This window comes from Platichthys flesus, chromosome 17, assembly GCF_949316205.1.
Source record: "Platichthys flesus chromosome 17, fPlaFle2.1, whole genome shotgun sequence".
Lineage (NCBI taxonomy): Eukaryota > Metazoa > Chordata > Actinopteri > Pleuronectiformes > Pleuronectidae > Platichthys > Platichthys flesus.
The window spans coordinates 12,396,638-12,411,550 of NC_084961.1; the positions used below are offsets into that span (position 1 = coordinate 12,396,638).

The 14,913-nt window shown below is 42.8% G+C and overlaps 1 protein-coding gene across 2 annotated transcripts in view; it reads left to right on the top strand.

Annotated features, from left to right (window-relative positions):
* Nucleotides 1-4,834: 4,834 nt before the first annotated feature.
* The window catches only part of rims3 (regulating synaptic membrane exocytosis 3), a 35,856-nt gene continuing 25,777 nt past the window's right edge, over nt 4,835-14,913 (top strand). For both annotated transcript variants that reach the window (XM_062410170.1, XM_062410171.1), the window contains exon 1: nt 4,835-4,984. The gene's annotated coding sequence lies outside the window, so the exon portion shown is untranslated. The remainder of the gene's footprint in view (nt 4,985-14,913) is intronic.

Genomic DNA, 14,913 nt, shown 5'->3' on the forward strand with positions numbered 1-14,913 from the left:
GTTGTGGCTGTTAAAACAGAGAAACAGAGGAGGACAGCCATGCTACAAGTGGGCAGATAGAAGTGCTACAATATTGAGGAAAAGAATAACTGCAGCGGTTTACCACTTCATTAACATTGTTTAACTTTGGTATTCATGCTTTTAAGGGGAAGAACATGGAGGAGCGGACTGGGGCTAGGGAGGAGGAGGGGGGAATGACTGGGGCAGAGGAGGAGGAGAAAATGACTTGGTCAGAGGTTCGAGGTGGAGGAGGAGGAGGAGGAGGTAAAAACGCTGGTGAGGAAGATCATGCCAAAAAACTGTAAGCCTACTTGTGTTTAACTGAATGTCCTCCTGCGATTAGAAGTTAATTTAATGTGATGCCTGTGTCATGATCACCCAGGGAGGTCATTCAGATGGACATGGAGATCTGGGAGAATTCTCACCAGTGGTGCCTCTCGTGTTATTCTAACTCCAAGGCACCTTTATCTGGTCAGTACCGAATACGAGTTCATCACATGATTTCTGATGTCTTTTGTTACCAGAACTCCAGTTGTGCATGACGTGTTTATCGTTTCAATCAACGAGAAATTTGATCACAGGTTTTACCGATCAATCTCAAGAAGAGCTCAGGATGGAGTATTTCTTCGGCCGGGTCTGTATTGTTAGCAAGAGGCTTGTGTTTCATCATTTTTGTCAAACAACCTTTTATTAATCTAGTGTTTGTACAAAGGTTAGATAATAAATAGCAGATATTTCAAAATTTGTTTAGTCTAACAAACATATTTTATGTGTTTAGCTGAATGTTGTCAATCAGTTGCTCAACCAGTGGAGAAGCAGAGTCCAGGAACTGAAGGTTATGAATCCAGCCACCCGCACTGCTTTGGTGAGACACACACCTTCAAGTGGCTTTGGTTTATTGACAGCGACTGGATTTGGATCCTCAACATCTGACTTTGGAAGCAAACGTGAAGATTAAGCATTGCTCATTTATAATCATATCAAAGTTGTCTCACGTTTAGGAAAATATTTTCATAATTGTATAAAGCCCAGCCCATAAAAGCATTTATGATTTGCATTTATAGAATACAAATCATGAAACAATTCGTCATTGTCTTGTATGAACGTCTGATGACGTGGGCTTTTGGGCGCCATGGTCAGGTTCCTTTGAAACCTCCTCCAGTTGACAGGCTGGTTGTATGATACGTGGGGAAACTTCTCAAAGATACATTAAATGTTTTCGTTTAAGATTTTTGTAGAAGTATAGAACATGTGCAGCTGCATAGTCAACAGTATATATATTTTTCAAGTGGCTTTTGTTGTAAAATGCTATTTTTGGGGTAACAGAATATGAACTGTTGATGCTCTGAAGCAGTTTTAGCTTCTACCAGAAGTACAGTAGACGACAGCAGGATCAGAAATTCCCTCATGACATTACTATTACCTGTGTATGCATAGTTTGGTTTGGTATCATGGAGGACTAGTGCCCCCTCCAGGTTCATTCCCTCCAAAGTCCCTAGAATTGCTGCTGCCTTTTACTTATGTACCAACCTGAGACCAAGGGAGTAGCGTTTGGAAATGTTGTAATTGCACCTCTCAACCAGGCGAGGGTGCCAAGAGTATCTAACGTTTGTCAAGCGCAAAGACAAACGAGGCGAATAATAATAATAACTGTACTTTTGAACTAATTTGTTAAGAAGGGGTCTCCTAATGTGAATATAATAAAAAATGTGACACAACATTGGAACTGAAACGTTCCCTGAGTTCTCAACCATCGGTCGAAACACCAGCTTTAGGTGTTCATCCAGTGAAAGAGAGGAGAGTGTGAGCTCAAACGAAAATGAAGGAATGAGTAATTCAATACGTATTCATTAGATGTTCACAGGGTGCGGAATACAGCCACAAAGAGACACCAATAAGCTATTCTGCTGCTATAGGGGCTCTGCTGACGGGGGGCATATTTTCAGCTGACAGTGAGTTTGTGAAATCAGCAAGAGGTGCAAGTGAGCTGTGTGTATGTGTTAGTGTGTGTGTGTGTATTTGTGAGTCAGATCATCTCCAAGTCCATTTTTCATGTCCCGTTAGAAGCGCAGTGCACATAGCTAATACAATTTATACAGTCACATAACTGAAATCCCAACATTTACTGCCAACAACAGTGCGCAACATCCTCATACCTCCTGCAGTAACATCCCAGCGCCTTGTGAGCAGATAACACTTAAATAATTTAATGTATTAATGAACGATTGAAATAGAGACACATAAAAAGGCTCATTACAGTAAAACATATATAAATCTTGCATCCACCTATAGTTTAGATTAACAGGGATGTTTGTGAATTTTAGTTTCCCCAACAGTAAATAAACAGCAGTTCTAATGGCCGACTGATGCATCATCAAATCTGCCTGTGTTTATGTAATGTGTTCTCAAGCTGCACTGATCAGAGCACATATTAAAAGTGAGGGATGAGCCTTTAGATGTGTGTGTGCGCGCGTGCACACGCACACATCTAAACAGATGGTTTTACTTTCTAAGGAGTGCATTAAGACAATTCAATCATATCAAAGAAATTATTATGTTTTTTCTCATATGGCCTGCTGTGTTAAATAGTGAGAATTTTTTGTATGTGAATGCTGTATTTTCCTCCTTCTTACCTCCTGGGGACTGCTGGGTACTCACAGGGGGGAGCAATGACATTTGAGTTGAAACCTGAATAGGAAACAAGAATGAGAATACATACACACAGAGTGAGAGGTTTAATTCTGCAGCTATTTTTCTTTTAATCACATTAATATATCATGTCACTTTTAAAATATGTATTATGTTATCAGCTTTCTGTGAATTTCAACATTCCATATAATTTGCTGTACTTAATATAACATTATGAAATTATTATTATTAATATCAATGTTATTGTTTGAGAAGCACTTGGGAAGGTGCTGTGTAAATAAAGCTATTCATAAACCTTATCCTTAACCTCAACCATGACCAGTTCTTGTCTAACCCTAAACGTAACCAGGCTCTGGTCCTCATGAGGTCCACTGGTCCTGACAAGGCCAGTGCTGGAAAATGTCCTAAAGAGGAAACAAAAATGAGTACACACACACACACACACCTTTCATGCACTGTGCACACGTCTCCTTCCCGCCCCCTACCTGCCCCACCTTCCTGTAAAATCACAAAATACACTGTAATTCAATTGACTCTGACCTGACTCCAGCCACATTCACCAGTGACACGGCGTATATTGTGCTCTTACACGTTTAACACACATTTCCATAGGGGGAAACAAGGCCGTCTGTCTTGTTTATTCCCTATTTAGACCATGTCCTGCAGCTGTGTATGTATGTCGAGCTGGGAGCGGATCAATCCTTTGAATTATAACTCCTTCCTGCAGCTATTGAAATTCCTCCTCCCTGATCAGCATTTTTTCTTTATGACACACACTGCTTAAACGCACATTGTGTTCATTGCTACAGCACGGGCATCATGGTCACTATATCAGCTGATGACAGCAACAGATGCTCCATTCACAGCTTCACTCTCTCTCTGCAGAATGGAAATTAGCTGATTCGAATTCAGTGCCGGGTATTAATGTTTGAAGGGGGGGGGGGGGGGGGGGGGGTTGATTCCAGTCAACCCTCCTTACTGTTGCAACAGAGAAACCAGGCTCAGTAATTGAAACAAAGACTCTCTGGGTATAATTGATCGTGTTGGGCTACAGCGGATGCCTATGGGAAACAGGGCATTGATCCAAGGCTCCTGATTTATGCCTATTTGAGTGGCTTGCCACATGGGTGACCGAGTTCCACATATTTCACCTGGAAGGGTAAGGAGCTGGGTTTTTGCTCAAGGGTTCCCATCAGGACAAGGGCAGCGTGTTCCTCCTCTCACAGTAACAACACACTGTGTTGAGTAAACAGTGTCAGGGCAGACAATATATGCACTGTGTTTGAGAGCAGACCACGGCAAGGCCTGGATCATTTGAACTTAAGTGGACCTAAGTGGCACTGAGAGGCTGAACAGAAAATCACATTACATCACATCCATTACATTCATTTTATTTGTGCATGCAGAACCTGCCGCATGAGCAGAGGAGAAGGAAGAGATGAAGCAATGTCTGTGCAAATGCATCAACCTGCAGGAGACCGGGTGTAAGTGTAGTTAATAGTTTTTATTTTTTTCAAATGCATATTTGCATTGCCTTGAAGTGGTGACAAAGCAACGACAATGCAACTATGATTATGACAAGTCTTGAAAAATACAGATTTTCGAACATGGAACAGGATAGTGAATGTTCTCTCCATACAAGTGAATTTGCCAACCTTCAGTAGATTATCAATAACCAGCAGATGTTATGGTCATAGCATCAGTTGTGCACCTTAGCGTCATTGGGTGTTTCAGCCTTTTATTCCAGACACCCTCTGCTAAGGCAAGCACACCACAGGCTGCTCAGACCTGGGTGTGTGTCCCTAACATATTGGGGCCCAGTTGGGGTCTTACCTTTTTATCCAGTGTCAGTGGCCGTACAAAGGACCTCACAACTTTAAATATAGCTGTTACATTTATCAGCCGGCGAGAAACAGAGGGTTTCCTGCATGAGCAAGTGGCCGACTTCCCTCCCTCATGCACCCTCATCCCTCCGTCTTTCCCAGACACAAAGAGGAGATGAGCTCCACAGGATTTACGCACGCATTCTGTGCTTGCCTCACATGGCCACACGATATCGCTGTTTGCCACACCGGCTGAAAACCCCCTCATACGCGCATCTCTCCTCCCCCCTCCCTTCCTCCCTGTCTCCAAAGAAGCGCGTGCAGTGTCAGAAGCAGCAGCACCGAGCCGAGGAGCAGTCGGACACCGCGCGCGCACACACACACACGCACACACCAGCATCGCGACTATTCAAGCCGAACGATGACATTCACACAGAGACGACACACAATAACAGTTATTTGACAACTTCCGACACCCCGCACCTTCACCTCGCCGGTCCTAGCTGCAAGAGGTGAGTGCAAAGATCTCTCCTTTTACTCCAGGGGCTCGAAATGCTTCCATTTCTGCACAGGGCGATGCATGAAGGATGTGGATTGATGCTCCCGCCCACGAATCATGCAACCAGCAGCAGAGCAGGTGATCGGTGAAAACAGCGGGGAGCGTGCATGGTTCAACCTGGGTGCAGTCGTGTGAACGTGTCTTTTATTGTGACAACGCACGGGGCCGAGCTCAAAGGTGCTGAGCACATGAGATCATTACGATCAGCTGGAAAGACTTGCTTCGCTCTCACATACTCCAACATCCTGCAGCTTCCAGGTTTATGTTTTCACCCATGAGCTGTTTAAAGGCACTGATGTGGTGGTTTGACATGATGTGCACCAGCTAATATGCATTCATGCTGTAAGGATGGATTGTAATTTGACATAAATACTCATCTAAACACAATGTTTCAAACTCCCCAATGCCTGATTGAATTTATTTATTGAATTATTCATTAAGACCTTTGGTATTTTGAACTGTTAGCTCAAAGTAACCAAACCGAGTTTTAACTAAAAAGAGTTGCATTGTGTTTTTATTGTGTTACTGCGTTTGTTGTGCGGTGGTCAGCAGTGTCCTCTCACGGCAAGAAGGTATCTGGTTCGAAACCCAGTTCAGCCAGGGTCTTTCTGTACGCACATCGGGGTGATTTCATTTTTTTGAGACTCTATATTGTCCTTAGTTGTGAGTGTGAACGGTTATTTGTCTCTGATGCTTTTGTCTTTCTTCTCAGCACATGTCTGTATCTTATTCTCTTCATTTACTTGCCCAAATTGTAGGTTTTGCTGTATTTGAACTGTGTTGACACTGTTGGAGGCCTATTAGGGGCCAATGGTATACAAAAAAGGGCCCCAGGACAAGTCTGTGCTGAGCTGCCACCCAGCTTCTGTTTGTTTTTGTGACAGCTGGGGGGGGGACTGTGGGGTACAGAGAATAAGCATATTTCGTAATATTCTGTCTTCTGCCAGGGCTCAGGTCAGGCCAAGTGCACGCTGAGGTGTGAGATTCTATCCCACGGCTGCACACGCATGTATGTAGGCACACAGACACACAAACACAACGACTCACGGGTGTGCGGTTCAAACTGTGCTCCCCACCTGGGCTGTGAGGGACACAAACCAGCCACACGGCTCCAGAGCTACTGTGTTAATGGGTTTGTGTGTTTTCTCTGAATCTCTCTAAGGAAATCGGACAATCTTAAAGCTCTGTTCAATTGTTAGGTCAGGGTGTGAGGTAAAATGAAGCAGTGGACCCTCTTTGGCCCTGTGTTTAAGAAGAAAGGGAATAATCATCCACGTGCTTAACTCTTGAAATCCTCGCCTGAGTCACACTTGATCCCCTGAATAATCCACTGAGACAGAATTGAGACGGTTAAAGCTGGAAATAGACTCAACGCTGTGGTCCGGAAAGCCGCGTTTCTGGGTCTCCATTTGCACTTATCAGTCCCGTATTTATACACAGAAGCCATTTTCCACAGAATCTGCATTTCTATACCAGCAGAGAAGATGGAGAAAAAAATACTGACTGATCATAGAATTTTACATCCTCAAACCGCCGCAACACAGCTCACAAGGGTGTTTATGAAGTATTCATGTTTAGCTCTACGTTTTGCAGGGTGTGGCCGACATACCGCTTTGAGGTGTGTGGTACCACAGTTCAGGGGCCAGACAGATTCCTGATTTTCTGAAATATCCACCAGGTTGAAATGCCTGTGCGTTAGTGGGTGTGCATGCATGCATGCTTGTGTGTGTTTGAGTCTGAGTTGTAGAGTCAGAGATGCGTCAGATAGTATCAGATAAGCTGGATACTCAAAAGGCCAGCCTGGCCGTTATGCACTGTATCATCTTTCATCAAAGAGCATCTGCTCACGCGCAGACACACATGCACACACGCTACACAAAGCTGGTAGCTGAAAAGGGCAAAGGCAAAGTCTAGTGCACAGACACACACACACACACAAACACACACAAACAGACACACACACACACAAGCAATGATACATCTGACCACACTTCAGATCTGTAGCTGCTCCTGGTTCTTCTTTGAAATGAAAATGAAATGAAAAAAAATCAAGGGGCAATGTTGGCACTTGTGGACAACTATTTGAAACGCACAATTCACTGGCCAGCTGGTATGTGATGGGTTTACAAAGGATGGCTGTGTCGGGGTTGCACCTCACTTCCTACTTTATGCTGGATTTGCTAATGAGACACAAAAGTTATTTACAAGATAATTTTTCACAATCACATCCAGACACATTCACATGCACGTGGACTTGTATATATAGTTTGGTTTGTCAGTGTCAGGTTATCGTCTGGTTAAATGCCAGAGGTTGGCATTATCCAAGCAACACAACAGTCCTTAAACTAAAATCAATGCCACTCCACACCTGATATGTGTTTGAGGCTGCTGCAGGAGCAAAGGTAACCTCCATCATGTGCACGTTGGTTACCAATGTGCTCACTTAACACATTTCATGGAGACAAAAGTCTGTTATGGTTTCCAACATGAGTAGTTTGAAACACAATGTGTTTGTAGTTGTTCTAATGATCTTGGGCTCACTGAAAATAATAATCGAATTGTGTGTCATTTATGAAATGTAAAATTAAAAGTCCAGTCTGTAAGATTTAGGTGAAAGGGATCTATTTGCCGAAATTGAATATAAAACAATCCTAGTGATGTTTTTACTAGTGTTTAATCATCTAAATTCTATATTTTCTTGACCCTAGAATGGGCCCTTTTATTTTTAAGTACTTTATATTCATATCTGGAGCGGGTCCTTGCTACGGAGGCCACCATGTTTTTTACAGTAGCCCATACTGGGCAAACTAAACACCTTGAAGGCTACCACAGGTTGTCTTTCATGTTTGGAAGGGGAGGGTGAGGTGAGGGATACTCAACTGCAACATGCAACTTCACCTCTAGATGTCACTAAATTCTTCACACTGAACCTTTAAACATGGACAATAAAAATCCGACTATTGACCTTAATTTTGTCAACATTTCATCCCACTTGAGCAAAACATTGCATTTATTTTGCAAGTTACAAAATGCTCTACAAGAGAAAATAATCATTAATCAACAAAAGCAAAATAAAATAAATTCACAAACAGAACAATGTAAGATAATTATCAAAAACTATAGTGACATATATGCCTATATAATATGACTGAGTTTGAAATACGTCACGTCTCAATTTGATTAGATTCTCGTGTATGACCTTATTCAGGTGAAGGAAATCCGAAACTGCTGTTGACATGTCTAACTATCAAACATTTAAACTACAATCAGACCAAGAAGGTATCCATGCAGATCATAATAATATGATGATATTAATACTTATAATAATATGTAAAGCAAAGAGATCTGACAACAATTGGGAGACACTATCTCTATATATTAAACTATCTGCAGCTATATTGAGGTAAAGGCATAACAGGTCTGTTTCATGTTCCTCCCCTAATGGACTGCACAATAAGTCATTCCATAACAAATATGACTCAGTAAGTTATTTGAATTTTTTAATTTAGACAGCATAATTGCATTTCAAATCTAAAAATATAATATAATTTTACACATTCAGGCTAGCTATAATTAAACACTATATGTATCAGTGTGTCAGATCAGCCAAAAACCTAAACACGCCAGCATCCCAACATGAGGTCACGTATAAAAGCCTATGATAGACGTCCTAAAAACATTAGCTGGCAGCGAGATAGATATGCAACTCTTATGTTGTCCTCCCACAGGATCTGACTATGATCCAATGCACACATCCCTTCCAGAGGTTAAGGGGTAAATAAGAGAGGAAGGCGTGTGCTGGTTGACCCCGGCTGTGTCCCTATAGGCCTGCTGTAGCATCCCCCTCTTAGCAGATCACTCCCCGAGCTGGGACGTGGCGTTGCAGGCATGTTAAGCGGGGTGAGATCCTGTGTGGTTCGCTGCTCCAGGCCGGCCACCAGCATCACAGGTGGGATGAAGACGTGTGGGGGCGGTTGAGGGGTAGCGAGGGAGAAGTCACTGTGACCACATTAGTCACCAGAGAAAGCAGGCCATGAGTCAGGAAAGCTTGCAGTCTCATCCATCACACCCCTCTTAACCCACTTTCCTTCCAGCCCAGCCACTCTGGCTTTTTATTTTGCTATTTTCTGCTGGCGCTCTCCAATCCCCCTGCTGCTGACGGGGTAACTTCACCATCCACTCTTTTGATGGCGATGAAAAGGAGAAGAGGGCAGAACGAGTATGTGTTCAGTGGCTGGACAGACGTGTTGAGAGATGATTCAGGCAAGAATTGAACTCCCCCCCCCTGTCCCACACTCATCTTTTTACATGTGAGGAAAATAATAAAACAGTTAAACAGGAGTTTGTTTGGTCTGCGTGTGCCTGCGGGGAGAAAAGGAAGATAACGCAGTGACATGATGCGTCTCATTTTCACAGCAGATTTCCCACGGTGTTGTGCAGCAAAACTCAGAGACTGCTGAGGGACGATAAGTGATATGAGATCAGGTCTCACTTCTCCAAAAGGCTGTTGGCTTCAAGCCTGGATATGGTATTTGATTCACTGCTGAGATGAAAACACTCTGTTGCGAGCTCAGCTGTGGATGGATTAGTGTTGAATAGAGGGGGGGGGGGAGCAGGGGATTGAGTGAATGAACATTTTAAATGATACTCTGGTGATTTGATGGTTATCTGTGTTTGTGTGTGTGGTTTCATGCCCGTATTTAGAAAGATATTTTCATGCAGTTGTTATTCCTGCAAACACGTAACCGCCGACTTCCCAAAAGACTTTGTGATTCCTGCATGTCTGGTTCATGAACTCACGTCCTATGAACACAAAGGAGTGGAGGGTCAAACTTCCTCAGCTCATATAGTATAATTTGAAGAGAGCCTGAATAATTCTAGTTTAGCACATCTCAGGTTTCATGTACATGATTGTACACTACAGGCTACTCACAAAGGTAATTACTGAGATCTAGAAATTGCAGATCCAATATTGGAAGAAACATGAGCATTCACAAAAACAAGCCCTCATGGTAACCAAACTTATTTTCCAATTGCGAGTAGTAAGCATCCATCATTTTACAGTCTAAGCTGTCAAGCTCAGTTTCCGCGAATCATACTTGTAAAGTTTTCATAAGAAAGTAAGTAGGTCAATGCATTACCGGTGGAAGCATTTTTGGTTTGACCCTCAAATAAGGTGGTTTATATAAACCACCATAATATTTTATTGGCCCATCTGAGGTTGATAAAAATGTAGCACAGTTTATGATGAGTTCCACACTTTTATAACTGCGAAAATCAACCACAAAAAAACGATGAAAATAAGATTTAAGTTTTAAATGGAACATGACTCCTTTTTTGTACTAGGTTAACGAATGTTATTAATGTCCTCATAGTATTTGCTACATTTTAACAGTTGTTAAAAGCAACACAAATATTAACCCTTTTTTGCTTCTCTTACATCACTCCTCTGTCATGGCCATCGGACGTTGTTTCATGCCTCCTGGGCTACACTACTTGTCCATTCTTACATGTAACACAGACTAGCCACTTCCATAGACGATGTATACAAATGGATGATATGACATTCTCCTAAAAACGAAGCCAAAGTATCTTGATTGCCCCTTGGTGGCTGGCTGCAGTATATGTCATAAATTCTGCCTGCTTTAAGGGAATTTTGAAGGAAATATATACCATATTACATGATTGACAGCTGAGACTGACTTGCGATGGGTTTAGCATGTGTATCGGTGGTGCCTCACTAACACGGCTCCATTGCCCAAATTGCTGCTGTGCAGAATCTGGCTCCCAATGACATAATCGGAGCAAGATGGTAGCATCGGTATCTGGGATATTTTGGCTTTATTTCTGGATAGTGGGAGGAAGTGAAGCCTTGTTGTCCATATTTATATACAATCTGTGAACACTGCACTGACTCACTGATGTCTCTGAAGGTATAAGGTGGTTAAATGAGCAATTTGATACCATATTGCATCTTTAAACATCCAGACAGGGGCTAATGTGACCCGTATTTGTAGATCTGATGGAGAAAGTATAAACCTCTGCTTCCCTGCCAAGGCTCATTCAGCATGATTCAGCAGCAGTTTGTGTTAAAACATGGTGTAACGGATCGGATTTATGTCCGCTGTCTCACGGTGATGTCGAAGGAGTGACTCAACGACACACCTCATTAAAGATTTTATTGGATAGAAAGGTAATTTGGCCGATGGGTGAGACAAAGCGAAGGCCCCTCGTCAACTCCACTTTCTGTTCATTTCACAGCTATTAGCATATGATTCAGATTTGTTTACGTGATCGCCGACCGTATTATTGCTCTCGGAAGCGTGAAATAGGAAGTTTGTGGATATTTAATGGTGCTTTGAGTGCATCTGGTCAGTTTGTGTCTGATCCACTGGACTCTCTCGTTCAACGTGGCATTGAAATTGAAAAATCTATGTAGGAGTGTTTTTACATATGATGTGGATGTTGATTCAAGTCCATCAGCCAAGATGGTGTCAGCGCTCTCTCCGTCATTCAATATTATGTCTCTTTCTTCTGCCACACTCTGGCACATACAGTCAGTGCGGCATATGTGTGTTTGCACTACAGCGGGTTTCAGTGTGTGGGATTTCGTGTGTGTGATCCATTTGGCTCTCAGTCATCCCACAGCCTGGCATTCTCACAGTCCTCTGTGTTTGCGGCGTAGTGGCAAAACCGACAGTCTGTTTTCTCGCCTTCAGAGCCCCCCTTATGATCAGAGGGATGTATCAGATACACACACATGCACACACATGCACATACACACAGCAACACCACCCTTACACAATGACAGCAGGCGCTGGGCAGACACACACAATGTCGTAACATGCAAGTTTCCATGGTAGCCTCAGCAGGAAGTGCATTACAGCTCCTGTCTGTCCTTGCACACTGCCAGTAGGATTGTTTATCACAAATTTTTGCAGTGTAAAAACTTACATACATTTAGGATATTTAAATATCCTAGATGTATGTAAATAATCAAGTTTTTCAGACTTTATTGATCATTTTCAAGACAATTGTTAACATGTAGGATATATTGCATGTGCTGCATCCTGTAGTTTAGATTTTGATGCAAATTACCTGAGAAAATGACAGAAGCACACCTTGGCCTGTTAGAAAAATATCAGCTCCTTAAATGTACAATATGTAACTTTGGTTGCTAGGGGTCCTTCAATCAATACAATAACAAAAGGCAGAGTTTGAAGATGAGAACCTTCGTCTCATCGTTTGTTTGTTTGTAATTTAATACAAATGATATTGTCATGTGTCATGCCTAGAAATCTCGTTCAATAAGATAAAAGGCTGATTCTTTTAAATAGCTGATGACGTTTGACAGATGACAAATGGCAGACACAATACTGCTGACATATATTTTTATTTATTTGTTTATTTATGACTCAGCTCAGTTCCCTCTCTGCCGTCCCACATGGGAAATTTGGCACCAGACCAAAGCTGTTGGCAAGCACGCATCCAAATAGACTCAGCCAACAACAAACGCTAAAAATAATAAATTAGAAAGAATGAGTGTAATCAATAGACAAAGACAGATTAGAAGTGGGTAAAAGCAATGAATAGGAAGATAAAACAAGAACAGGAGACGTCACTGTTTATGATCAGATTTATAAATGATGTATTATGGGTGTATGTTGTTTTGCCAAGACCCACAGTGTTTCCTTCCTTCTTTACTTAACAGCTAAACTGTAGGTAAATTAAAAGACGAGCAGTGGCGGTGTGGCCTGTCTGTAGAGAGCAGCTTTAAAGAGGGGGCCGTTAATGGATCGCTCAGCCATATCTTTATGGGAGTGACTGAAAAGGGAAGATCATTTTTTCCTCTCCTGTGCAACTCTGCATCAGTTTACGAGTGTGGACAGTCATACTTGGCTGAGGGGCCATCAGAGATATCATTCAGAAGGACCATTGCTCATGCATAGGAGACGTCAGACTTGGTCACACGCTATACAGAAAACAACACACTTGGAGAAACTCTGTGATCAGGACAGAGGAATTTCAATAGACTGTAAACAAGGAGGGACGACACCTCTTCACTTCCTCCCACTATCCAGAAATTAAGCCAAGATATCCTGTATACGACTGCCACCATCTTGGGCATTGGGAGCCTGAGTCTGCACAGACGGTAGCGATTGCGGCACGGAGCCCGGTAGCATGATCCCATCAATGCAAGTGCTCGACCAATCACGAGTCAATCTCAGCTGTCAATAATGTTGTTTTCCCTTGTTATTTATAGCATTAAAAAACTAATTAAAACAAATTTACCTGAAATTAGCTCATGAACATCAGAGTGAAAATTGACAGACACCATCTTTGAGATATTTGTGTTTGACGTGTACTTTGACTTCTTATGTTTGGGTCTATGTGCCTTCCGCTAACCTGAGGAGAATTATGACCTATACTCCAGCCATCCACCAGGGGACAATGAAGCCAATTTGACTTCATTTTTGGATGCATGTCCCAGTCGTTAGCACTGTCATGTTCTCCTTCTTCGTTCACTCCATTATTCCTCACAGATCGGGCCGCAGCTTCCTCCAGTGTTTTTCTGCGTCCATTCATTATGAAGCATTTTCTCCTCCCATGTCACTCCTCCTTCGCTCTGTCCTCACCGCTCCCTCGTTCTTCTCTGTCCTCACGCCTCTGTGAAAGCCGTCATTTTATTCTGAATGTCTCCCGTCTTTCTGCCCCCCCGTCCTCCTTTTTGCTGCCGCTCTTCTCGCTGTGTGTTCAAAGCACAGAGGCCCCCCTAGAGCGCTGGAGAGTGAGTGCACACGGGCTGGAAGAGAAAAGAGAGGGAGGAGAGAGCAAGGAAGTGGAATACGACTGAGGAAGGAGATAAGGACACATTGGTTCACCTGAATTTATGATTCAAGCCTGAATATCCCCGTTTCTCCTCCTGTCTTTCCCTTCTCGCCTCTAAACAAATGTCACTGCAGCACCTCTGTACAAAGCATGACGCCCCCCCCCCCCCCCCTTCCTCCTCAGCTAATTATTACAACTTTCATTACAAAAGGCCAAGATGTACCCTTTGCTGCCTGACTTCATAAGTCCTCAGTAGCACTTGCTTCACAAATTGCTGTTGGGGAAAGGGTTTTTGTACAGTAAGCATAAACATGGCGGTGGGGGTGTGACAAAGCAGCGCAGTGATGGTGATTCACTGAGACGTCTGAAGCACAGCACACTTACATTTGGCTCTTCAAAGACGTATTAAGGGCAACTTCACTGTACTTGTATTATTTATGATTTGCATCCTCGGCACTGAGTGTTTCAGCAGCGAAATACACGTGTGCATCGTTCAATGGGATCTCTGGATTTAATGTAAAACTGGTGGTGTTTAAGCATCAGCATGTTCGAATTATCCCTGGGAGCACGAGTAGCATTAGCATCTGGCTCGAAGCGTCGCGCATGTGGCGATGAGGGCAGACGCCGGTGTTGATGTGCCGTAAACAAAAACGTGATTCCGGCAGTGAAATTAGTACATTATGTCCTGCCTCCCGCATGATCTGCCCAGATGTCGCCCCTCGCCTGAGTGTTCTAGAGATTGTTCATATTTCAAAGACAAAGTCCAGATAATGTCCAGACCCAACCCGCGCTGTTTTCTGTGTTTGTAATTGTATGTGCAACAAATTAGTGCATTGACTGTACTTTCTGTGAGATTGTGAAAATGATAACAGAAGGGGAAAAGAGGGATAGGTGATGAAGAAAGAGATGATAATAATAATGGTGATATTTATCGTAGTAATAATAAGCTTCATTGAGATCACTTTTCTTAAAGATTAAGTCGGTTGCATTTAGTGACATCTAGTGGGGAAGTTGCATTTTGCAGCTGAATACCCCTCACCTTGCACTGCCCTT